Raw genomic sequence first — 27,405 nt, forward strand, 5'->3', positions numbered from 1 at the left:
ACAAAGGGTTGATGTGTGTTTACAGTTCAGGTCAAAGTTTAATGTGAGTGTATTGTGTGCATTTACTTATGTGTTACTTTTACAAGACTGTGTCTGTGTGTGTGTTTATCTGACATGTGTGTGTCAGATTTTTTTTCTAGCCTCTCGATTGCAGCGATGCAGATGTGCCTCACAGGGAGAGACACAGAGAGAAATGCAGTGCAAGGGGGTCACGTGGAAGGAGTCACATGACCATGTGTCATTGCTGGAGGCCTGGTGAATTGGCTTCAAACAACAATCCTCTCACTGTGTGTGTCGGTTTGTGAGCGTGTTGTCAAAAAAAAAAAACCCAGTACAGTCAGTGCTTTCTTTGCTCAATGTGACTGAGCTATTTGGGATTGAGAGTGAAAGGTGTTTTGTGTGTTATATTGTCTTAAATTAAACTTAAGTAATGGGATGTTGCTTGTGAGGAGAATCGCATCTCGACTTTTTCTGTAGTCATCCTTTTTCATCATCAGAAGCATTGGAACAATAACCTGCAGCTATTGTCACAAGAGTTCAACCCGGGGGGGCTTGCACATTATAGATCACTCAAGCTCCGATCTGACTGCACTGGATGTGATGTTGTTTGCATCTTAGAAACATTTACAGTTTCAGTACAGCCCTGAAAAACACAAATCCTGGATATGTTGCTGTATTTGGGACTTTGAGGTTTACGATAAGATAAGATACTATAAGATAAGATGAGATAAGATAGACTAAGAGATTAGTCCTCTAGGAAATTCAAATTTCTACAGCAGAAAAATGAATACGGCTGCAATAAAAAGTAACCTATAACCTACAGCAATAAACTTTGCAACTACAGAGAAAAATGCACACTGTACAAAGTAGAAGAAAATAAATATAAGTAAACATAAATAATTATTAATGATTTACACCTATTTCCTCCTTATGTTTATTTTGTGGTTCTGGAATCTACAAAAAAAGTAAAGAAAAGAAAAAGACAGCAAAAATATTGCTGTAGTAAAAAAAAGTGAATCTAAGTTAATTGCTGGGGTGAGAGTACACGGTATGAACCCAAAAACTAGCTAAACGTGACAGGCGGGGGCCATCGGGAATGAAAATTAGTGTCAGAACAGTACCGTGCCGCACAATCAGGGCTCCAGGAAGATTAAGAAAGCTTTAGTGTAATTTTCTCTGACAACAAAATTGCATCTGCGAACAGGTATGGGACACCAAAATATGCTAAATGATCTCTCTCTACATTTTTGGAAGTTATTGTCATTAGGAACCTTTGTTGTGCCGCCGGTACCCCGATTAAAGAGGAGGAGAGGGGAGTGTCTGTATTGCCACAGAAAGTTGATGGGTTTTTAGTCTCTGCGTGGGATGCAGTCCATAGCGCCAAAAAAACCCAAAACAATAATAATAAAAAAAGGTACGCTCAATTAAACCTTTACTGAAAAAAATATACATCTTTATGAAACCTTAAGAGATCCGTAAAGCTAATGGGGGTAATACCTAACTAACATGTGACCTGACTCTCCTGATTTTTGAAAATGATGTTAAATTTTATTGTAACACCTGGGGGAGAGGCCACACAGGTCGTTTTTTATTATTATTAAAGATAAAATAAACTGAGCCACTTTCAGTTCTCAGTGATGCTACAGTATTTGTTTGAGTTTGAGAACTGAAAAAGAGTTTGGACGTGGAAATGGCTAAATGTGAGACTTAAAATTTGGATGCCTATAACCAGTGTTGGGACCAACGCGTTATTAAGTAACGCGTTACAGTAACTACGTTATTATTGTGGTAACGAGCACGGTAACTAGTTATTATGCTAAAATCAGGAACGCGTTACTCGTTACTGGGATTTAGATAGGGTCGTTACTCGTTACTTCGTGTGGTGGCATCGCGGAGTTTCCACAGATTCAGTAACATTAGCAAGTGGTGGAGGCAGCAGGTGGATGAAGGAAAAGGGACGCAGAAGGAAAAGAGACCCGAGGCGGCCGCCGGTGTTGTGCCAAAAAGTGATTGTCTGCCAAAAAGCGATTGCTCATATTTAAAGTGCTATAAGTAACTTGTTGGGCTATAATATGTTAAACATATGTCAAATGCATCCCTTATGGATGACACAAAGTCATCTTGAGCCACAAACAACATTCGTGTAACAAGATACAAGCCGCAATCAGTTTTTGGCAGCGACTTTTATATAACCTTTATTTATGCAGTAAAAAAAAATCTCATTAACATTAAAAATGTATTTTGTAAGAGTAAGTTGCCCAACAGGACAGCAGAAATGGCAGCAAATATTACAATAGTTCTGTAAAAATATTTTAAGTGGGGATAAAGGACCGGATTGGTTATAATGTAAGTACAAGTTGTAAAGATACTTAAAAAACAGATAATTTTTTAATTCTTTATGTAACCCCTTTGTATCCCCTGTTCACCGAAGTCTATTTACGAACATACGTAAAGATATCACGCATAAAAAAATACACAGAAACATTGGAAATCAGGTTTTGGCAGACAATCACTTTTTGGCACAACACCACCGGTCCAAGTGTGAACTGAACTTCAGGTAAGAAGTTATGACCTGCAGTCTCTCTGGGTCAGATATAAACCAAGTTTAGGTGGAGTTTATTTTCGTTATTCTGACTTTTTCCGTACTGCGTGCTAGCTAGCATGACGGAGTTTCTACACAGCTGGGTGGGTGCTATGAAGTTAATGATGTTGAACCTTATTTTGTTCATAAGTTATTAGAGTTGCCAACCGTCCCATCTGGTATTCAGAGAAAATATTACGCGTTTCTTATTGAGGTGAAAAGGAACAGTTTGTCCCGTAATTCAGCTACAATGAAAAAGGCACAAAGCTGGAGTTATTCTGTGTCTTTACGCTGCACAGCTGCCTCTTCTTCTCTCATTCTCCCCCCTCCCTCTCCCGTTTCTACTTCAATCATGAAACTGATCAATGATCAGCTGATCGGCTCTCTTGTTTGTTTATCGCCCACTTTGCGCCGAAAGAGGAAACCAGCGGATGTCGCGCTAAACAACAGCAGCACGTTTAAGCTTGATCAGCTGTTGTTAGAATTTATTTAATATTAATTTCTAGTATCAGCTGATGTTTGCTGGAGCCACAGCTGTAAAAAAAAAAGCTGCTGGTCATGATATGGTTTGGTTATCTGGTGAGAGGGAAACATGAAGATGAAACCAGGAGATGTCCTTACTGGATCATCAGAGCTGAGCAGGTGATGGAGAAACAGGTTTACCTTTTAGGTGACATGAATGAGTTGAAGGGAAGTTATGAACTGTTTCTGAGAGACAAATAACACCAGGATCCTTTTTTATGTAGCTGACAGCTGGTAACTGTGCAGGTGCGGATCTAGCAAAGTGTGGCCAAGGGGGCATGTAGGGCATTAACAGGGAATGGGGGGCACAAAGAAATACTTTTCTTTCTTATTCTCATTTAAAATGTCTAGCTTTAAAAAAATAATTATCTGAATCTTACAACAAACGATTGATAGATTGATGCATATATACCATCAAAACAGTGCACATCACTGTCACAACAGTGTTTGTTTTCATTCAAAGGCTTTATGATTTTTCCTATAATGGTGGGCCAGTTTCTAGTCAAAATGCCCGGGCCAATTTTCTTTCCCAGTCCAGCCCTGTATGCAGCTCATCTGCAGTCTGGTGTTACCTACATCTTCCTATTCAGAAGGCAGAATTTCTGAGTTCTGAGTACAATCGAAAGCACCACGACTGCAGTTTTTGTGTTGGATGTAAAAGGCGCACATGACGCTGTGACGTAGGCTAGAATCATGGCAGCAGTCAATGACGGTCCAGGCGTGGGATTTCTCTCGTGGAAATATGCACGTTATCATATCCTTTCTATTGGTAGGTGGCACAGTGCACTTGTAGCAAGTAAGCAAGCTAGAAGACTGGCAAAGTTATGGAAGAAACACATTAACAAGAGAATTCTGAGTAAAACCAAAGTTACTTTCCCTAGTAACTAGTTACTTTGAAAGTAACAAGTAACTTGAAGTAACTGAGTTACTTTTGAGAGAAGTAACTAGTAATGTAACTAAGTTACTATTTTAAAGTAACTTACCCAACACTGGCTATAACAGACCAAACTACTCAGTTGTGTGAGTCCACAGAACAACAAAAAGCGCAAACACCCAATCATCTATGTCCAGTATATTTATCCACCAGTGGATTGTCACAGCGGTAGAAATACCTTAAGCATGCTTGGTACCTAAGGAGGAAGAGTGTAAATTTGGGTGGTGTGTTAATGACGTCATTTAGTGTTATAAACATCCACTATGAAGGAAACCTAAAAATAAAAGTAAAAACATAAGTGAATAAAAATCTTCGATCTGGTAGATCTATTGCTGCCCATAATCATCAATGCCCATCAACCAAAGTGTAAAACCGCTGACTTAGGTTCAATCTACCGTGTACGTGAGCTAGGTCAAGGCCATTTACAATCACAAAACCTGTTGTCAAGGGGGGAAAAAAAGAGCGCATCACATTGAAATAGTTAAATCAACATTACTCACATCTTCAGCTTCATAAATTTAAATTAGGGGTTTCAGATTAGGTGCTAATGAACATTTGTTGGGCGAGCCAGGGTGATTTCAACTGCTGAAATCTAGAGTCTGGTCTTCTTTTTGCTGTTTGCTGTGTATGGCGTCACCCTGGGATGAGAACGCTTTTGGTGTCATCGTGCCAAGATCTAAGATGTCGAGAACTCTCAAAGGCACCCAGGAAGAGAAAAAAAAGAAGACTGTGGATACCTAAGAGTATAGTAAGGGATTTCAAAAGAGCTCCATAATACTTCACCATCATTTACTAGTGCTGTAGATTTTAAATGTCCATTTAGACAACTAGAGGAACACCGCATTCAGTATAATAGATAGTTTTAGGCCAAAATATTTTTATCAGAAAATCAGGTAACTTGAAGCAGTTAGCGTCATAGTGTACGCTTCCTGCTGTGTGACACTGACTTTAGATGTATGCAGAATAAACATCCTGTATGGTAAAAAAAACATCATACTAACAAAGATTGACGGGTGTGAATGTAATAGGTTGATTCACTGCTTCTAGGACTGGGCAGCTTGCACTCATTGATTCTAATATGAATTCTGCATCATATGCAATTATGCCTGAAAGAGGCTCAAATATTTGTTTATCAATGTACTGTATCTCAAAGAGGCCAGAGATTGCAGTAAGGAGTTGGGTAGTCTAATTCTGGGATTCAAATGAAAAAGAGTGTATTTTAAAAAGATTATAAAAAGCTGAAAATAGACAGTCAGTTAAATCGGGCCTGTCTGCCACCTGATAAAGCCTAAATGAGTTTAATAAAGCATCACATAATGATGTCATTGCTCAAAAAGATTGTGTTTCAAGCTCTTCACACTTCTTTATATGCTTTGGGAGGAGACAGCTCTCCATCCTGTTTCTATGCCTGTCACTGCATCTGTGCTCTTGTCTGACTCCTTCTCCCATGTCCAGAGATGAGAGGGGTGGAAGAATGACTGCAGAGAGATGAGGGAGGTGGGAAGTCAATTGGAGGCCAAGAGAATAGGAGAAGAAAAGGAGGAGGAGGCAAGTGAGAGGAGAGGAGGTAAGGTCACAGATGTCTGAAAAGGAAGCTGTGAACAACATCTCTGAGTCACAGTACAGTCAATAGTAAGAGCAGAGAGAGAGAGAGAAAGAGGTCAGATGATACCAAACACACTGTGGCTAGCTAGGACTTGTAAGCGTGCAGTAGTAACTATCAGACCATTTGCCGTGGCAGGTTGGGAAGTAAGTAAAGGGAACATAAGCTATTATAGATTACATTACGAAAGTCTTGATTTATGCCTTATTTCTTTATATGTTATTTGGGGACAGGGGAAATGTGGGGAATTGGGGACAGCAATTTGTTGACACATGTGCAAACCCACATGGAAATACAGTATGTAAGGCAAAAACAGAGTTTGTACAGTTCTGACAAGCCTGAAAGTCAGTATTTGATAATAAGACCACCTTTAGTCTTTAACGCAGTCTAAGCTCTCTTAGGCAATCTTTCTTTAAGTAGTCTTCATGAACAGTTTTCCAGGCTTCTTCCAGGATATTTCAAAGCACATTTTTGTATGTTGGTTGCCTTTTGTGTCATTGTCAGTTAAGTGATGTCCCACACTGCTTTCAATAAAGCTGAGGTTCAGGCTGTGGGGAGGCCAATCCATGGCTGATAGAGTTCCAGATATCCTTTTATTGCACTGGCAGTGTGAGTCTAAAAAACTAAACTGTTGAAAATCTGATTTTACTTTTCTGCATTCATAATTATAGAGACTCACTGTTGTAGCTCTCTTATGAGCACCTGACAATTTAAACTAAAAATTTCTAATTTGGACACCTGACTCTGTGCGATCTGTTGCTACTGATTTTCAGTCCAGTTCTTGTGTAATTTGGCACACCATCATCATTTCTTACTGTTTGGCTCCTTTAAGAATGGCTTCTTGAGAGTCAGCCTTCCACTGAGACCATTTCTGTTGAGGCTTCAGTGAACAATAGGTGGATCATCTCAAGGGCCAGATGCATCTTTCAGTCACATGTCGGATCATTGCTGGATTCCCCCCCTCCTCCTATTTTTAAGAGACACGACTTCTTACATACTGCCTGCTGCTTCTTCTTTTGTCCTCAACTTGTCCAGATTCTTCAGATCTTTTAAGGACACACTCACACAGTGGTGAGACATGTTATGTTTTCAACTAACAGTTCTTTTTGGTGCAAGAATACAATTTTATGTTTGCCAAACTGTGTTAACTTTGAAATCTTTTATACATTCTTAGGTTGCATAGGTCTGTCAGAGCTTCCTCCTGTTTAAAGGGAGTTTTTCCTTCCCACTTTCACCACATGCTTGCGCATAAGGGGAAATGGTGACAAAAAAACAACACAGTTGTCCTTGAGTCTGACAAAGAGTCATACACCAAGCAGTAGGTATGCCATCGCCTTGATGTGCTCCTTTGTTGTGGCGTTTGTGTTGCATACAAATTACATCATGGGACTTTTGGCCACGTTGCTAGATCAACTGCGTGCACGTTAGGTTGTACTTGACTGAAATGGAAAAAGTCCGAAACCGAATAGAGTTGAGCCACGTGGCATGGAAAAGGACTCTAATTGTTGGGGGTTTTCTTTGTATTATTGTAGGATCTTTACCTTACAATATAAAGGACCTTAGGGTGGCAGTTGCTGTAATCTGGCACAGTACAAACAAAATAAAATAAAACTGAACTGAACTGAATTCATCTAAAGAAATGGGGAACAATGTGTTTTAACAAAGTTTTTAAAGATACAATGTAAAATGGTTTCTTTGCTAACTTTTCTGTTATGTGTAGGCATAACACTGGTTCATATCTTAAATTAGATGTTTGAATCTTTTATAGATCAGCGTTAAGTGGCTTAACCTCTGAAAATAGTCAGCTACAAGGACTGGACTGAAAAACAGTGAAAAATCAGCCAATGGCCAAAGAAAAACTGTGAAAGACCTTCAGAAAGCCTGGAGAATTATTGCTCAAGATCACTTAAAAAAAAGAAAGCCTGGGTCCTTGGAAGAACAAACAAATTAGGAACTTTGCCTCGTGACATTTGCAGAGTACTGTATTTTGGATAAATAGACAAGTATTTGTTTCTATTTATTTAAACCTGATGATCTGTTTCTTCTTAAACTGAGACATAGCAGCACAATACTGATGTTATCAGCTTTTATGGTGGTAAAACAAACTTGCTAACAAAAAGTGGTTTGTTTGCACAGAAAGTGGGAGTGAAAGTATATTTGCATTTATTTGCTGCTTTTGTGTCAACGTGGCCAATATATTGTGTTAAGCATTTCCATTTTGTTGTCCATCGACTCTTAACAGGAAATATTTGGCTTTTTAGCTGCTAATTGCTCCACTGTGTTCATTGGTATCTGTTAACTGGTGCTGAGCAAGAGCATTTCACTAAGAACAGCTGGCTGCTCCATCTGGAAGTAACACTGAGAGCAAGGTTGTGATTCATATAAAAAGGAGGTCATTAAAGAATAAATTGAGTTTATTAACCCTCAGTATAATTGTTGTTTTCAGTTTGTATATTTGACATTGAATTAACATGTTTGGTTTTCAAATAGACCTCGAATCAGAGCCGCACCCTTTCTGAATAAATAACCTACTTTTGCCACGCTGGACTGGTAGCTTTTCCGTTTGTTCCACTGCCAGCATCAAAGTGCCATGATCCCGGACCAAACTTGGAATTACTAATCACAAATGTGTAATTACACAGTTACTAATGCCAGAGTGTAACATCGAGAAATAGAATCAAAGTACTTTAACAGGTGCTGTGCAGACACCAGGTTCAGAATCAATCAGCGTGCTGGATGTGTGGATGTAGTTTCAGCCTTTGTGTTGGTGCCTGTGTGTTTGTGCCTTTGTTGTTTCCCTCAGCTGCTCTGTGGTGTCCTAATGGGGTAGGAATAACAACAGGAGATCATAAACAGCAGCTGTGCTCGGTCAGGCCACACACTGCACTCTACCAGCAAGCTGAACTGGTCTTATGAAACCCGCTCGAAGGTGACGGAGTGCAGCACGGAAAGAAGCAGAACACGATCAAAGCCATCAAAGTGTGTTTTCTGCACCTATAGTCTTTTATTCAACTTCAGGCAGCAAGTTCTTGGTTTCTCTTGTCCCTGGGTTGGTAGATCAGTCACTATTGTAAAAAATAAATTACATTAATTGGTGCAAAAAGTAAAAAAATAATCATCCTCCCTCTAGGATGCATGCTAAAGACTTGCCACAACAAGATAGACATTTTTGGTTAATGCTTATGGCTTACGGCTAAGAGGAAGCCATAAGCACTGTAAAAAGCAGGCAGTCAGTGTAGTAAAAATGGGAGCTACAGCTCCACATTTGTACGGCTCTGACAACCAGTCATGTCGCAGTTTAAATTCATGACTGTCCAGACATGATCTCTGACCTTTTGATTATAAAATGCCACCATTTTATCATTTTTCTTCTTGAAATTAGTGTCACAGTGATCTTAAGCTCTGCCCATCAAGTTCTACTTGGTTCAGTGTTCAGTCCAAGTTAAGCCAGCTAAGTAATGTAATTCTCTTCAGAGGATCCTGACACATTGGATTCAGAACAATGGGATGGATGTGATTATAGGGACCTTGACCTTTAGCCACCAAACTCTGAACAGTTAATGCCAGAGTCCAAGTGTCTGTGCAGACTGGCAAGCCAAAAACATAACGCCTCTGGCTGCGGCTGTCTCCGCCATAGAGGCCCAATTATAGCTGGGCCCCTGACATATTTTAGCAGAAACACAATGAATGAAAGCAACATTTAGGGTTATTTATATAGACTGGGTGGAACCAGTGTGCTGTCCTAACAGCAGAAACAGTGATAGAGGTGAAGATAAGATAAATAAGGAGGATGAGGGTCTGCAAGATTTAATGGGAAAGAGGGGGGAAAAAGAAAGACTCTGCTGATAAGATGAGATTAACTGTCCAAACCAGGCTGTCGTCATCAACACAGATCTGGACACATAGAATTAGCGGTTGTTGCTAGGACGACAGTAACCAGAGATACCAGCGCTGGTGTTCAATCACATGGTGAGGTCATTCGTCGCCCTCGGGAATCAAATCACCCATTATGGCCGGCCCTCTGTGCCCATTTATACATCAAACTGTGCAACAAAACTGGCCCACAGGTTTTCTGTGGATTATAATGAAGAGCCTCAGACTCACATCCATGTGACTGTTATGACCCAGATCGTAATTTTGTATTGTCTGTTGTATGTGATCCCCACCGCCTGGGTGTGGTGCTGTTAAATTTGCTCTGTGTTTTCAGTTACATAAGCTCTAGGTGGCAGGTTGCCATTGGCTGGAGACTGGAAGCATCAACTTTGAACTGAGACCTGGCTAGACCACCTTGGCTTTCCCTACTTCCTGTGTGTTGTGTTCGGTACAGCTGTGTGGACAAGTGTTCTTGGCTCTGAAAAAGTTAAATAAGTGTGTATATAATGTAAATATTGGAAATATATTTTTAAAAAAGCAGTCCTGGTGCTGTAGGTGTCGTCTTTTTAACAACCTTTTCTTCTTTTTAAATTGGGGAGGCAGCTAAGACACTTGAATTTTTTTTAAAATGTATTTATTAATTTTTTTATAGGGGGTTATATAGTGATATAATAATGGATTGGATTTATATAGCGCTTTTCAAGGCACCCAAAGCGCTTTACAATGCCACTATTCATTCACTCTCACATTCACACACTGGTGGAGGCAAGCTACGGTTGTAGCCACAGCTGCCCTGGGGCAGACTGACAGAAGCGAGGCTGCCATATCGCGCCATCGGCCCCTCTGGCCAACACCAGTAGGCGGTAAGGTAAAGTGTCTTGCCCAAGGACACAACGACCAGGACAGAGAGCCCGGGGATCAAACCGGCGACCTTCCGGTTACAGATACGCTTCCCAACCCCCTGAGCCATGGTCGCCCCTGTTGTTTTGGCCGTGGCAACCCTTTCAACAATCCGTTATCTGTATTCACTTATCCTAATCACTTAAAGCTGGTCATCAGCGTGCCACGTTAACCCAGGGTTTCACTTGTTCACACGAAGAGGGTTGTGTTTAAAGCAACTGAGCAATTACAAAAATGGGTGAGATTACCGATAACATAGCGGCTCACTTTAAAAATGAAGATAAACTTAGAAAAATATAAAGCGGTTAAAAACATAGTACAGACAGATAGTAACATAGCTGCTGCAGATAAAGCAGTGGAGTGAGCATGTATGAGAGTAAAAGTGCTGTACAGTGGTTTAGTGTTAAAAAAGGTCAGTAAGACTGGGAAAAAGCTGCTATATTAATAAAGGTTAGCGTATCTGAAGGCAGGAAGGAAAGTCGGATACAGTCTGTGTAAGTTAACAGATTTATCAATATCACAGCTCCGTCATTAAGACGCTGGACAATATCATTGATTATAAATTTAATGAAATTAATGCTTAAATGACAGTTCAGCTGCGGCCTCGTTTGTGCACTCTGGTATTACCTAAGCCGGGTGTAAAAGTTATGTTAATTTACCATCTATTATAACTAGTCTACATAGTACATTATGACAACTACCAACTCAATTAAACTACTAACTTCATCACTGAAAACTGGACATTGTGATGGTCTGTCCACATGAGACTCCACTGCGCTCATTCATTACGTACTGAAATATTGTATAAGCCCACAGTGTTGTGTGACAAGTCACCCTCTGTCATGCTGTTATTAACACAAATGCCAGCACAGTCACCTTGACTCTTATAACAGCTTATGGCTGGTCCCATGCAGGAGAACTGGTTCAATAAGCATTTTATTTTTGCTGGACTTTACAAGGAAGTCTCTCCAAAGTCATTACAAAAGCATTTCTTTCCACTTGGAAGCCATGTTGGTAAAAATTGCAGTCAGTTGGGTGGCTCCTCCACTCCAAGTATCCTTGGGCATGATGCTGAAGCCTGAGTTCTCCCTATATATTCATCAGATTGTGTGTGTGGATGTTAGATAAAAGCACTAAGGCATAGAAAAAAGTGAATGGGTGAATGAGGCTCATAGCAGAAAACATCGTGAGTGCTCAAATGGACTACGAGTTATTTTGACTAGCATGTCTAAATGAATAAGGAGAGAGAAAAGATATAACCTTTATTGTGCACGCCTAGAGTCTACCGTGATATCTGATTAAAATAAAAATAATAAAAAGTTTGTTGATTTGACTCTAAAGAAAGGTTTTAGAGGCTTATTTCTCTGCAGCTTACTTCTACTTTGCTTGCACAAAAGTCACACACAGTTATGGCTTCATTGATGGCACAACAGAAAGAGCCAATCACAATCACCCAAGAAAAATGTAAATTACACTTAGGTTTATCCTTATTATGTTAAAGAATAGATATGTCTGCCACCACATTGCTGAAACATGAACCTACAAGGTGCACATGTGTCACTGCAACAGCACCATTAGCATATTAATCCCGGTTTGGCTGTGATAGAGCCAATGATTGATTGTCTGGGGTGTGCAGTAGGACAGCCACTGTCTTTGCCATTAAATAGTTCTCATATAGATTTAAATTCTTTAGTCTTTGAGTGCTGTGTCTCTCTTAGTTAATGGATCAGGTTTCTAAGAGACTGTACTTTCTTGCAGAATAACATAGACTGTACTGAAATTGGTTACAATTATGGGCAGGTCATCAGCTGACTGTGCAATACATGCCTGTTCTCAGTGTAGCCTATATAGTTACGCCCATCAAAATTAAAGTTATGTATTTACTGTATACAATTATTTAGAGGAAACTACAAACAATCTAGTATAACAGGAAACATCTCGTGTGATGTTAGATCATACTCATGGTTATCCATAAGGACCATAAAATGGTATGGAATGGGTTAAAAATGGTTGAGCTGCTGCAAAGAAGAATTAGAAACCTAAAGAATAATGCCAGCAGGGAAGGTGTTGTTTCAGCTCACAGGGAAATGAAAGTGGGGGTTTATAACACCCCGCTGGTGTAAAGGAAAGCAGATTAAAATCAGCAGAGGATGATGGTGATAAAGAAGCGTGCCAGGGTGCACAGCAGTGTCCCAGATATCAGTGCAGGGTTAAGTGTAGGTGTTGTTTCTCAAAGCAAGATGTATGTTATAGAACCAGGTTAATGAACAAAGCTGTGTATGGCTCAGGGTCAGAAATATTACCTTAGATGTTCATGAACAGCTTTGAACGCCTGGTCAGAGACTTCATCATTTCTTCACTACCAGACACACTGGACCCACTACAGTTCGCTTACCGTCCAAATCGTTCCACAGACGATGCCATCTCTCATCTCCTCCACACATCACTCACTCACTTGGACACTAGAAGGGGGAATTATGTTAAAATGCTCTTCATAGACTACAGCTCTGCATTTAACACCATAATTCCCTCCACACTCACCACCAAGCTGGAGCATCTGGGACTCAGCTCATCTATGTGTCAGTGGATCTCCAACTTCCTAACTGGCAGACCACAGGCAGTAAGGATGGGCGGACATGTCTCAGCCTCCACCACTCTCAGCACTGGAGCCCCCCAGGGGTGTGTTCTGAGCCCCTTGCTGTACTCTTTGTACACATATGACTGTGTGGCCACTACCAGCTCCACCACCATCATCAAGTTTGCTGACGACACCGTCGTGGTGGGCCTGATCTCTGATAACAACGAGACGGCCTACCTGAAGGAGATTAGGAATCTGGAGAACTGGTGCCAGAGGAACAACCTCCTTCTAAACGTCAGTAAGACAAAGGAGCTGATAGTGGACTTCAGCACTAAGCAGGAGAGGAACTACCAGACCCCCGTCATCAACGAGTGCCCAGTGGAGAGAGTGGACAGCTTCAAATACCTCGGAGTTCACATCACGCAGGACCTGTCATGGTCCTGTCACATCAACACCGTGGTGAAAAAGGCCCGACAGCGTCTCTACCACCTCAGACGCTTGAGAGACTTCCAACTGCCCTCCAAGGTGCTCAGGAACTTTTACTCGTGCACCATAGAGAGCATCCTGGCGGGAAACATCTTAACCTGGTTCGGGAACAGCACCATGCAGGACAGACGAGCTCTACAGAGGGTTGTGCGGTCAGCTGAGCGCACCATCCGCTCCGAGCTCCCTGATCTGCACTCAATCTACAGCAGGCGGTGCTGGACCAAGGCCAGGAAGATCGTGAAGGACCTCAGCCATCCCAACAGACTGTTCTCTCTGTTGAGGTCAGGAAAGCGATTCCGCTCCCTGAAGACCAACACAGAGAGACTGAGGAGGAGCTTCTTCCCGCAGGCGATACGGTCTCTCAATCACACCACCACACAGTACTGACCCACACATATGGTTCTTACACACACACTGGACTTTCTGGACTTTGGTTTTGCACAACACTGGTCACTATATTCTTCATTTCCGGTTAATACTTGTACAGCTGCTGTTATTGTGTATATATTTATTTATATTTAGATTCCTTCATACATTCTTATATAGTTCTATATTGTGTATTGTGTATTTTGTTGTACAGTTATTTTATTTTCAACTTTAATTTATATATTTATCTTATTCTTCCCAGTTAAATTTACCCTTCATTCTAATTTGTGTTGTACAGTTATTTCATTTTTAACCTTAATTTATATTTTATTCCTTCCTAGTTAAATTTACCCTTTTTAATTTTTCATATTTATTTCCTATCTTATTCATAGCCTTTTCCTTTTTTGTTCTCTTTAGGTCACGAGCAGTTGTCCAAGCATTTCACTACATATCGTACTGTGTATGACTGTGTACGTGACAAATAAAATTTGAATTTGAATTTGAATTTGAAAGAACTGTGACATTAACTGTATTAATAGGGGGAAAAACATTATAAACATAAGTGCTAAAAATGTATCCATATTTAAAGTTGCTTTGGATTCTGTATTAATGCATTTGAGTTGAGAATGGCATCAAACTCTGAACAAAGCTAGGCTACTTGTTTCATGTTTATCATTCATGACAAACTCTAGCTTCTTAATTAAACCATCAACAAGTTAAAACATTGTTTCTACTAATGTGGTGAGCGTGATAATGACAAATGAAGAAGGCAAGTCGACCGATGTACCTAAATATACTATTATATACCCCTCTATAAAGATGGGCATTTTTTAACACATCCAGATGGATGGCTGCTTTGACTGCTAACACAGGCATCTGTGCTGCTTCACCTCAGCTAACTGGAGTCAGTGAACTGGACCTCTCAGTTATGTTTGTAGTGTTTGTGGATTTTTGGAGCATTGTCAATGTAATTTCTGACAGTCTGCTGTGTGGTACTGCAGAAGCAGTCTAAGAAGCTCATGCTTCAGTTACATAGCATTATTACATAGCATTAATTAGCAAATACCTGTGTCTGCACATCGTTTAGCTAATAATGAACTATTTCTGTATTTCTGCTCCATAATCATGCAAATTCAGTGACTTCATGCTCTGAAAAGCTAACATGGTAGCAGCCAAAATGCTAATGTTGAAGCTTCAAAATAAAGAGTCAAAAACCAGTGGGTGTATAGACAGGCTATGATTAAAACAGTAACCTTTATTACTGAGAAATGCCAATCTAGGAGGGGCATTTCTATGTCCCAGGTAATTAGGAGCACTTAAATATAGTGCCCTTCAACCAATATGACCCCGGTAGACTTATAACCTTTAGCAGTCAAACAAAAACAATAGATGCTTGGAAAAAGTAGTGTTTATGGCAGAGCTGTTATATTGGATCGCATTAGAAGTGGCCAGTGAGTGTGCATTGCCCTTTTACTACCTTCACTTTGTGCTGTTGTCTTATCATTTCCAGCATCTCCTCTCCTGTCCTCTCCACCCATTACCAGATGTGACCTATCACATGTCCCATCTGTCTAATGCACCTCATATCTCCAACAGTGCCATCTCCTCAACAAAGTCCAGGCTTTCTCTTCTCTCTGCACACATGCATGCAGTGACAACATTTGGTACTGATTACCTCTTCGCTATCTGCTGTATCTTGGCTCTGTTACAGTTAGCTTCTTTCGGGCTATACACAACATCTGCCTCTGTCACCACACGTCTGTTCACCACTATGATGCTGTACATCATCATCGTTGCACTTTAGAAAACAAAACTGATGCTGTGATCAGAGACGTGAACATTAGTGGACGGCAGCTGGATGCAGCGTAGGTCACACAGTGCAGTGCAGTTGGCTTCTATATTTATGAGTTTTTCTACCTAGATGGTGCTTTTGCTGTGAAGCTGACTGCATTATTTATTTATATGCTAAACTCAACCCCAGATTAGGACTGACCTACTTATCTTTTCGGATAGCAAAGCTTGCTGTTTTCCCCACAGTATCTTTCATCAGGCAGGCAAATTTCAGCATCTCTTCCTTCCACCCCTCTGCCTCCTTTCCCGACTGCCTTCTCATCCCTCTATTTTCCCTCTTCTTGTCCTCTCCTAGATATACAGCCTGTCACAGTCACTTCTGTTGCTATGACGAGTCTGTTGGTGCGAAAGCAGAGTATTGTGCTTTCCAGACTACCACAAAAGATAGAAAGATGAAGGCTGGGAAAATAGTGGTGATGATGGTGACGAGCAGGAGGAGAAACACAAAAGCAAAATGGGGCGAGGCGAGTTGGAGACAGCAGGAGGTGAAAGAAACAACAGGAGGAGGCAAAAAAATGTTAAAAAGAAACAAGGTGGAGATGAGGTGCAAATGTGTGGAAGAGGTGTGAAATACGTTTCTGATTGTAAAGGTTAAAGATGAAGTTCTAGTCGATCTGTTTGTAAAATCAGAGTGAGGCGTCAGAATAACTACTGTCTCCTTACTGACAAGGTGCTAATGAGCAAAGCATCAAACCTCACTCCTGAAAATGTGCCACCATCTGTGCAAATGACGCTAATGCTGATAAACAGTTACACTATCCCTGCGTCAACTGAACAATCAAACAATTTTTCACCGGACAAAGCGAAAGCAAACCCAATGTGAGAAAAAAAAATCTCTGAATGACCACTTGAGACTTGCTCCAAAAGTGAGTCAATCCCAACAGATTTGTGCAACAGACATACTCGGGGAAAACAGTAGCTGGAGACTACGACACAACCAAAATTATTGTGACCCAAATGCAGTGCGGTGCCTTTAATGGTTACTTCAGGGACCAGTTGCAGTCAGTTGCCATCTTCAAAGTGACTTTGGTGCATCAAGATGGTGACCATTGAATAAAATCAATTAAATGCAACCTGTTTCTAATAATACAACAACTAACTGCGATGAACTGATTGAGGATGGTACATTTGTGGCTGTCCACAAACACAAGAGTTCACATTAAACAGAAAACCTTGTTTTTGAATAGGAATATAACTAGAATACAACCAGTTGGCAACCAGTCGAGTCAAGTCTGAGTCCCCTGTTGTAATGAAATGTGTCACACATATGTAACACACATATGTCACACTTATGTGTTACTGAGTTTAACATTTTAGCAAACTCTGCATTAATGAATTACACAGCAATTATTTGCAAACAGTCTGAGATTGGTTGCAGTCAGTCCAAGTCAGACCCCAGTTGCTTGGAGACAGGTTGCTAGGATTGAAAATAGTTGGTGACCAGCTGGTAAATCCGACTTGCAGAGCAACTACTGATATTTGCTAGTCACAAGGATGTTAGCATCCAATTTTTATTCTAGTGTGACTGAACCATTGTTTTGTGTTTTGAAGGCAATTATGTGCCAAATAATATGGCCTGTTGTGCAGGTAACTGTACTCCAAGTCTGCCATGAAGTCTGCGGTTCAGTTCTGATGAATGAAATACTAGTATGTGGTTTGTATGTTACTTCACACTAATTAGGAAGAATCCGTATTCATCTCAGAAAAACCCCTTACAATCACACTTTTAGGTTGTCATGGTAATCCTGTTGTCTTATATACTACCTGTCGTTTGCAGTAAAAGCAAGCAGAGTGAAAGAAATCTTGATATAATTCGCTAAATCGCCTGATATATGATGTCATCATGTTATCTAGCAATCAAATACCAACAGGCTAAAATGTCCCATCTGATACAAGCATTGTTTCATTTTAATTTCACAACAGTAACTTTTCATTTATATCCTCAGAAGATCACACTGCAAATACAACCTGTTCTGCCCCACTCACATCAAAAACACATAAAATATAATCAATTAGGCAATTAGCAAATTAAATGTCCATCTTTTATACACAGCCTTTAAGTTTGCTAACACAGTGTATAGAGCATATACAGTGCACACTCCACAAGCATTATATTCCAGGGAGAAGATGAGGAATAGGATAAAAGCAATCGTTTCAACGTTCATCTGAGAAAAACCCCACAATCTTAGTGGGGTGTGTTAATCAGCAGTGTGAGTGTAAATAACCATAGTCAGGGAAAGACAGGAGCTGCCTGACGTCACCATCAACTGCTGCACTGTAGTTTAAATGTAAGACTTTTTTGTAAAGTCAGATGTTCTGAAACCTTGCTTGTGCCTGTTAGTCAGTGCTAACGTTGATGCTGCAGTTCTGTGTCAGAAACTAAATGGCTTCTCTGTTAGAAATGACAATGCAGTTTCTCTCTTACAGGAATTAAAGAGCTTCCTAGAAAATGACGTTGCATGTGCACAGTCACGCTTCTGCTGTCTGCATGCTCTTCTATCCTTTGTTTCTGCCTTCAGGTGTGTGTGTTTGTTCTGCATGCATGTGTGTGTGTAGAGTCTAGAGTTGTTAGGATATCTGAGACATTTCTGTCAGGTGCTTTTGTTGGAGAACAAAAAGAAGCTTCCTTTGTGGCCTTATAAGATGACCACACATGTAAAATGCACACAATCACATCCACACAAGCCCACACAGCCCATACAGACATAGAACACACACAGCAATTGTTATAAATTGGAGTGGAACGGCAAGGTCGCGTTTTTGTGTGTGTGCTGTGACACCGTCCCCAGAAGATGATAAAATGAAGGGGCAAGGCGATAAAAGGAGAGGAAGGGAGATCTTTCTTCTTAAATGATTATTTCTCCTTGACCCCAATTAGAAGAGCATGATCATGTGATTATTATTTTTTCTGTGCAAAAAGAAAAGATCCATTCTGCTCTGAGCATGGCTGAGGAGAGGACTGGGGAAAAAAAGATTTCACACCGGTGCAATAATAGCAAGATTCTTCAAGTGTCCTTCTGCATGACACTTGTGTGTGATGAATGTTGGTCTTTTTCTGGCAGCAAATCTCAACTGAATTGGTAATGTAAAAATGTAAATATAAGGGTCAAAATCAGGTTATTGACACTACCAGTGTCATTTATGTATATATAAAAAGATTCCCTCTTAAAGACAGAGATTCAACTCACGTAATAAATGGTTAATGGTTCTGCTGGGCTGGAGGGTTCTTCCAGTTAAAAGGGAGTGACTCTTTACAACAAATTTAATACAGCTGTTGCCAGTCTTTCTAGATACTATCATGTTCTTGGTGGGTAAATGTGACTTAGTGGAAGAAGAGAAATCTAACTACAAAACAACACATCTCTGTCTATCTCTCATGGTGCTAACCTTTCTCCCTACATGCATACAGATAAACCACTGCCTTTTAACCTTTGTTTCACTTCTTGCTTCTTACAGCTCACACACACCTGCTTCTGAATGTGTATGCAAAAAAACTTTCTTGCTATTTCTAGTTTCATGTGGTCTTTTCACTACATTTTAGTTACTTACCAACAGCAGAGGTGTGATAACAGATAGCTAGTATCTGCACATCTGTCAGTTCCATTAATAGAAGCATATTGTTAATGACAATAAAAAGACTGATGGTGAATTTTAAGCTAAGTTCAGTATAGTGTGACACATTTACTGCTATTTGTTATAGAGCAGCAGTAGCTGCAGCCCAGTAAACAATGTTAGATGATTCAAGAGTCACAATTAAACAAGACTAGAGTGTAAAGTCATGCTAGCAGCAGGGAGCTACAAGTATGCTTTGAGGACATTTGAGCTAAAGCACAATATTAGCATGCAAAGCTAACACACTGGTGGTAATACTTAGATTTGATGTCTTATTGGGCTGCAAATTTAATTGACTTTACAGGAAGTGAATGCCTGTAGCATTTTTGCAAATACAATTATTGAGATGCTTTCTTCTAAAGTAAAATGACTTTTAAAGAAGAAAAGCTGAGGTTAGTGGGGTATAAGCCAACATTTGGCTCAAGAGAGAAAAGCTCATTCCACAAAATCACTATTATAGAAGCTGATTGTAATATCAGGCTGGATACCAGACTCACACTGATGCTTAGGAAACTTGTGCTTTAGCTTGAGCCCGAATAACCTTTAAACCAACCTGTTTCTTTATATTTTTGTCACACCCAATAGAAATTTTGAGAAATTGTTGAGCTTCTTAAAAAAGTGGCGTTATTTATCTTTTCAAAGGAGCAGGTGGGTAAAAGAACTTCAGTTTTTCCTTTGTAGTGCTAAGATTTATTTTATTTATTTCTTTGCTGTGGAAGAGAGGTGTAAAAGATACAAATGCAAACTAAAAGCTACATTTTATATTTTTATTGACCCAAATATTATGGTGCTTTTAATGCGCCCTGTCTGCAAGTAAATAGAGGAAACTGTTTTGATCCAAATATAACAGGTGTGCTCTGTCCACTGGCCCACCGTACTATAAAATACCTACCCGATAGAGCACCTTTAAATGTGGTCCAGATATATGAGTCTGAATGATTTTACTTTCTCCCCGAATCTTCCTCTGGGCTCTGCTGGAAAGAACTTTTCCAGGATACCCATACAAATATCTGAAAGCCTCAGCTATGTTTTGTGCTAGACTGATGTTAGCATGCTAAATGTTTAGCTAACATAGTGGTCTGTTTTCACTGTTAGCACGCTAGAACACTTCAGCTAGTATTTAGCTCTGAAATAATGGCTTGCCTAATTAAAGCATACCTAGCATGGCCATGCTCTTGCAGGTTTTATGACCAGTGTTGATGTTGGATTGTAAATGAAAACTAACTAAATAAAAAAACATCAACTTTACAATTACACATATTTTCTGCATTTACACCACAGAATTAAGAGCTCCGAATGAATATCCTTTTAATATGAGCCTGGTCACTGTGTTTCTTCCTCGCTCTGAATCTGTGCCTGCATGTGCGTGTGTGCGCGCGTGTTCGTTGCGATGGTTAAATGGGTGCCCACAACTTGGCAGAGCTCTGTTTAGACCTCGCTATGCATCTCAATGACTGCAGGGACACTGCAGAATGAGTCAAGCACTGTCAACACTGGAGAGAGCATTTAGTCTCTTCACCGGCTCTGGGTTTGAGTTTCTCAAGGCTAAGGCGTGTATGTGTGTTGAAATGTGCGTGTATGGGTGGAGGCGTAACAGAAAGAAATATTTTGCAAACCATCTTTCTGAATCATCTCATATGAAAGATGGCCTTTCAATCTGCAAGCGTTAGAAACTTCTGCCTCTCTGCAAACAACGTCACCGTGTTACTGTGACCTCTGTTAGTCTGTGCCACTTTTGTTTTGGTAACCTGTGTGCCCGGTGTCATTAGGAGTAAATTACCTGTCTGCAAAAAAATTGCATGGCGACTCATATGGATTATTATAGGTGGAGGTGTAACAATATGCTATAAAAGCCTCTTTGTGCTACTCAGAAGCATTTATAACTTTAAACCATTCAGTCATGTCATATCACTGCTTGGAATTCAAGCAGCTAGTAAGTAAAGTACCAGTGTTTAAACCATTAAAGGCCTCAATGCAGTATTTCTTTTTTTAGTTTAAAGCTTCACATTGTAAATTTGTGAAAATTTACCACCCTTATCAGTGGGGCTTGTGGAAACAGATTTACAGGTGTGGACAGAGGTTTGCATACACTCATCAGGGACATGAATATCTTGGTAATTTTGGTTTTGTTTTTTTTTAGGATTTCTTTGACCCGGCTTTTAAACATAAACCACAAACTGTCAATAGGGTTGAGATCGGGGCTTTGGGAAAGCCATTTCAGAAGTTTAATGCTTAATTCATTCAGAAAAAAAGTTTGTATGTGTGTTTTTGTGATTATTATCCTTTTGGAACACCTAACTGTGTCCAACCTTCAACTATCTAACTGTTAATTTGAGATGACCTTGAAGAAGGTGGTAGTTGTCCTTATTCATTATTTCATCCCATTTGTGCAATGTACAAATATCACAAGTAGCCCTAGAGCACAGGTGTCAAACTCCAGGCCACGAGGGCCGGTATCCTGCTGGTTTTAGATGTGTCCTTGATCCAAAACAGCTGATTTAAATGGCTAAATTACCTCCTCAACATGTCTTGAAGTTCTCCAGAAGCCTGGTAATGAACTAATCATATGATTCAGGTGTGTTGACCCAGGGTGTTAACTACAACCTGCAGGACACCGGCCCTCGAGCATGATGCTACTGTCACCATGCTTGACAGCTATTATAGTGTTCTTACTGTAGGTTTCAAAGCCTCACATTTACTCATGAAAACATTCCTCAAAGAACAGTTTAAAGCAATTATTAAAAGCCCAAAGATACCATGAAGAGTGGATGCAAACGTCTGATGACACCTGCACACGAATTAAAACTATTTTTACATTTTTTTTGTTCAAAAGAAGTAACACGTAGTTAATACGGTATGAGCATGCTATAGGCAGTTTTCTGACGTGCAAAGTTCCTGATGGTAAGGCTATTTAAAGTCTTCCTGCAGTTTGTAAACACAACATATCTCATCTGGATTGCAGCTTTTTGTACCAAAATATATTGTGGCACAAGTAACACCCTTTCCCCGAGGTTTCTCTCGCTCTGTTGCAGTCCGACTTTAAGCTCCATTAGGCATTGCTCCAGCAGTACTGACCTCAGAGGCAGTTTTCCTCCACTGAGGCACATTTCATCAAAATCCTGTGAAATGTTCAGCATTTCTACACTGAAACATACATCATCATTACCATGGTTTTATGTCCATCTATTATCGTACACCAGTGCTATACAGGTCTAAGAAGTGGTGTTCCAATAACCATTAAGGTGGCTATTCATGCCATCTGGTGCAACCTCATGGTTTGTTTGCTCAAACCTGCACCTGTATTTCAGATAAACTTTGACTCAAGATGTTGTTATTCTTATTTTAACCTAGAGAAAGTTTTTGAAGTTCAGAGTTAAAAGTCATTATAAAAGAGTTATAATGGATCTTGTTTGCAGCTCAGGATGACCTGTCAACTTTCTACAAAAAAGAAGGAAAAAAGTATTTTTGCAACACAGCTGAAGGCTCCTTCAAGTTCCTGTTCCTCAACTGACAAACTGTGACTGTAGAGTCCCAACAAAGGTTAAGAAAAGTGAAGTGCTTCACCTCTCTGTGTCAGAAAATAGTTTAAAGTACTGCTGCCAGCCTCTCAGTGGCTTCTATTTTCATCGGGTGTCTGATGACTATCCAGAGTGCAAATGAAACGCAGAAATTCTGAGTTTATTTACTGCCATTGAAGTTCTTCATTATGTAAAGCACTTCAAATGGTCTTTGTGGTTTTTCAAATGTGCTTCACAAGTAAACTTGCTATGCCTGTTGGTAAAGCTAGCAATTTTAAATCCTGCTGGCTTGGCTAGACTGACCACTTGTCTTTACCCTGCTTCTTGAAAGATATTTGATCTCATCAAGCCAATTCATAGCCTGGGAAAAGACACAGCTGTGACTCATTTGTGCAAAAAGGCATAATATAGACAAACGTACAATTTAATCCAGCAAACAAAACCGTAAACTTAAACCACGGCAAGCTGCTCTTTTTTTTTCTGAGAAAAGTGAGCAAAACACTAAGTCACAATACAAGCGGTGAGCTTGACTCAGTTGAATTCACAATAGAGGTGAAGACAAGCTGACTACTGCCTGGTTGTCATCGACGTGGCCGTGGTTGACTTGGCAACCAAATCTCAGTGGGATTGTTGGAGAGAAACAGACCAATGGTTATTAAGATCTTTTTAACTGTTGCACGTATTTGTCTGCATGTCAGCGCTGATGATGTTTCTGCGTGTTTACGTGGGCGTCTATGTGTGTTTCTCATAGAAAAAATATTGTTTCCGAGCAGCAGAATTGGTGCATAGCAATGTAAATAAAACCTGCATTTAGGTCAGAAGGTAAAAGTAGAATTCAGTGACGAAGTGACGCCCAGGGTCTTCTGAGTTTTTCTGCGGAAAAGCGTCTTTTTCTGCACATTGTCGTCATCATTCAGTGGGCGCGAAACTCTGCTTGTTGTTTTACTGAAAGCTTGAAGGACACTGCAACATGACAGCAGTGCAGCTGTCCATATTAGTTCCCGTGCCGCCTCCTCTGCCACCTCCACCTCTCCTCCTCCTTCTTTTCCTTGCCTGGCTGCTTATCATACACGTTTCTCTTTTCCCATCCTCCTCAACACTGTCATCCTCCTCCTCCTCCTCTCACTTTTTTCTCTCTCTCTCTTGACTCATCATCCTTGTCCTCCCTTCCTCTAACGTCCTTCTCCGCTTATTTGAGATACAGGACCCCAGGGACTAGAGGCTGCAGTAAAACAAGTCTGATGGATTCAATATGTCCTGATGGAAGTCCTTGACCAAAATCTTAACAATATAGAGGAAACCTGGCATGAACCTGAAGTCTAGTGGAGCATATAGGATCGTTTCTGTCAGTGTTGAAGGGGAGAGTTTCTCTACGATTCACACTACTGCAAAATGCATTTAAACTCACAGTTCAGCAAAATAAAAGAATTCTAAGCTTGCAACAAGGTTAGGTACTGTATCTGTATGCACATGTGGGGGTGGTATGGGTGGACCTCTGTGATGTCACGGAGTGAGCGTCCGTGAGGAGGCTGTGTCAGTGAGGTTGTAAATGTTTGATGGGGTTTGATCTAACCATCTGTCCACTACTGCTGGCAAAGAGAACGAGAACTACAGAGAGACCGGGTTAAAATAAGCACACATAGAGAATGGAATAGCATTAGCATGCTAAGCAAGATTACTAACATAGACCACTCATCTTTCAATGCACAATTCCTATACATTTGATCTAAATTTCATTTGACAGGCATCACGATTAAGGGTGTTTGATGGCAGGCCTGTAATGTTTGAATGGTATAAATGAATCTATATACAGTTCGATGAATTTGTTTTGCTGTACACCACAACAAAGGATTGTAAACCAAACAATCAGTTTCAGCTTTAATTCAAGGTATTTTTTTAGAAGCTCACAATTAAATAGACAAGCTAACAAAACTTAAAATAAAAGGATCAGTCAATGATTGCTTGAGGTCTAGAGCCCATGGACAGCATCAAAGGCTGCATTTCTTTCTGTGAGCCACTCTGCTAGCCACCTTCAGTTACTGCTTGTTTGTGGGCCTCTGTACCTTCAGGTTTTGTCTTCAGTAACTGGAAGCACGCTTTAATGAAATGAAATCGAGGGACTGACTTTGGTTTTGAAGAATTTTCCATTTCTTTGCTTTGGGAAACTCTTGGGCTGCTTTTTGCAGTATGTTTCAGATCTTTATCCATTTACACTGTGAAGCGCTGTCCGATCAGTTTTGCATCTGACTAAATTTGAGCGAGAGTATAGCTCTGGAAATTTCAGAATTTATCCTATTACTTCTGTCACATAGTCACATCATTAATAAGCATTCTGTAACATTAAGTTAATTGGTGGTTTTAAATTGCCCACAGGTGTGAACGTGAGTGTAACTGGTTGTCTGTTTCTCTGTTTTAGCCCTGCAACAAGGTGGCAACCTGTCCAGGGTGTACCCTCACGTCCTATGGTAGCTGGGATCGGCTCCAGCGCACCCGCGACCCTGAATTTGACAAGAGGAGGAAAACATGGGCATTTCCTGTCTCATTTAAGTTTGCAACAGCTTACAGGATCAGCTCTCAGGATGATGCTGGACTCTTTTCAAAATGTTATTGGAATGTCTTTGCTGCAACGATGGAGCTGCATTATGAAGGTCCACTATCTGCAGAAGAAGGAATCAGACACCTGTTACAAATATATCAAATTTAACTTCACAGCATACGCACTAAAATACACAACATTTCTATTGCAAACGGATGACCATACACTTGTAAATTAGCAATAAGATATTTCCCATCATTCTAGGAAATCCTGTAAAAACCTTAACAGGTCACCTGAGAAACATGAAGTTTTTACAATCTTCAGTCATTAACTGGAGACAACCCAGTAATGTCTGAGGTCTAATTCTGGGCAGGAATCTTTGTTATGATTTTTGCACACAAAAGATTCATTTTGTGTTTGTTTATTTGCACATGACTCTTATTTTGCTTCTATGACCATTTAATGAATAAATGACATGAATAAAAGAGGAAAGTGAAACCTACCGGTGGTGTTTGAGTGTATTTACTTTTACTGTTCGCGTGTGTAAAGCACTTAATTGTTTTTGAATGGAACTGTGCAAATAGATTTTATTGCTGTAAAGATGAAGAAAGAGACTTTGACATTTACTCTCCATTTATCCGTTTGATCTGCTTTAAAATGCCCTTCAGAGGGCAGAATTAAACCTGATTAATGAATCTGCTGGTTCGCTGTGGAATTTTGTGTGAGGAAAGCATGTGATGATTAATGTATGTTTACACAGAGTGCATGCTGCATCTTAATGAGTGTGTTTGTTGAATGTATGATACAGATATGCATCAGTACACACAAAATGCTTTGTGTGCATGCATGCAGGGACAACCCGTTGCACCCCACCCAGATGTCACGTTGCTGTGTGCCTCCATGACCCCATAGACTGATGAGTAGTGCGATCATGTGTGTTTTAACTACCAGTGGGTTAGATTGTGTCAATAAACACAACACATCCTGGGGGTAAGCTGAAGGGTTTGGAGCTGGGGGGAAGCTTTCAATAGCTTTACTAAAGGGCCCTGTCTTGTACTTTTTCTTACTCCAAAGGTCATCAAGATTTTCTCATTGATAATAATGCTAACACAGCTCATAAAACAAACATCAACCAGCCGTATCAAAAAGGATTAATTAGATCCTGTAAACTCCTGTGACCTTGTGTGGATCTGTGACCTTCATTTTACAGTAGCCTTCCCTCAGATCATTTAGAAAACTACTCAGTCTTCTGAGATCAGCATTTTAATAGCACATTAAAAAAAATCTTAGGGCATATCATGTTATATAACTTTGCCCTTGTATCGTCCAGCTAGCTAAATACATACAGGCTTGACCCTTATAATGGACTAAACCAGAAAGCTATTAACGTCTTTTATTTCAGCTAGGGCTCCTAGTTCAAAATGTTCTTGTACCAAGTTTGAGAGACACCTGAGTTGAACGGGAATGAGGCTTCAGCACGTTACGACTTAGGGAGTTAACCCCAGTTAGTTTTTGGCTGGCAGAGCTACAAGGTGTAAGGGGACTGCGGCAGGGACAGAAACATCTGGAGGAGTAATTAGGATAGAACAATCTGGCTGTCAGAATATAAATCTTCGACGAGGAGGAATCACTTATTCCTTCCAAAGCTCGCAACTCCCACTGATTCTCGATATTAGAAAAGCATGCCAAACGAACCTGATAATACCCATCACACTGAATTTTCTCAGCAGGGTTGCAACAACCACAACATGTATTTGTGAATTTACACAATCAGTGCTTTAAACAGGGGATTTTACAAATAGGGGTATATCAAAAGCTTAAACTGATATACAGATAAATTCTGTCATGAATTAAAGGGACAGCTTTATTTAATGAAGAAAAAAAATACCCACATCTATAAGAAAGGAAGAAGATATTTTATGTCTACCTAGAACTTGACTTATTTATCAGTTAGCCAATGTGGAATTTAAAAATGTGTCATAAAAATAGTTCACTGGCAAACTGGTCCTGACTCTGTTATGTTGTCAGCGATGTCTACATCATAT

The 27,405-nt window shown here is 40.1% G+C and overlaps 1 long non-coding RNA gene across 1 annotated transcript; it reads left to right on the forward strand.

Moving 5' to 3' along the window:
- Positions 1–1,127: 1,127 nt before the first annotated feature.
- LOC308387159 lies at positions 1,128–25,785 on the forward strand. Its single transcript, XR_013969895.1, has 3 exons — positions 1,128–1,204; positions 5,493–5,604; positions 25,241–25,785. It is a non-coding gene; the product is annotated as an uncharacterized lncRNA (long non-coding RNA).
- Positions 25,786–27,405: the final 1,620 nt, after the last annotated feature.

Source organism: Rhamphochromis sp. 'chilingali' (genome assembly GCF_963969265.1).
Source record: "Rhamphochromis sp. 'chilingali' genome assembly, chromosome: 19".
NCBI classification, from domain to species: Eukaryota; Metazoa; Chordata; class Actinopteri; order Cichliformes; family Cichlidae; genus Rhamphochromis; species Rhamphochromis sp. 'chilingali'.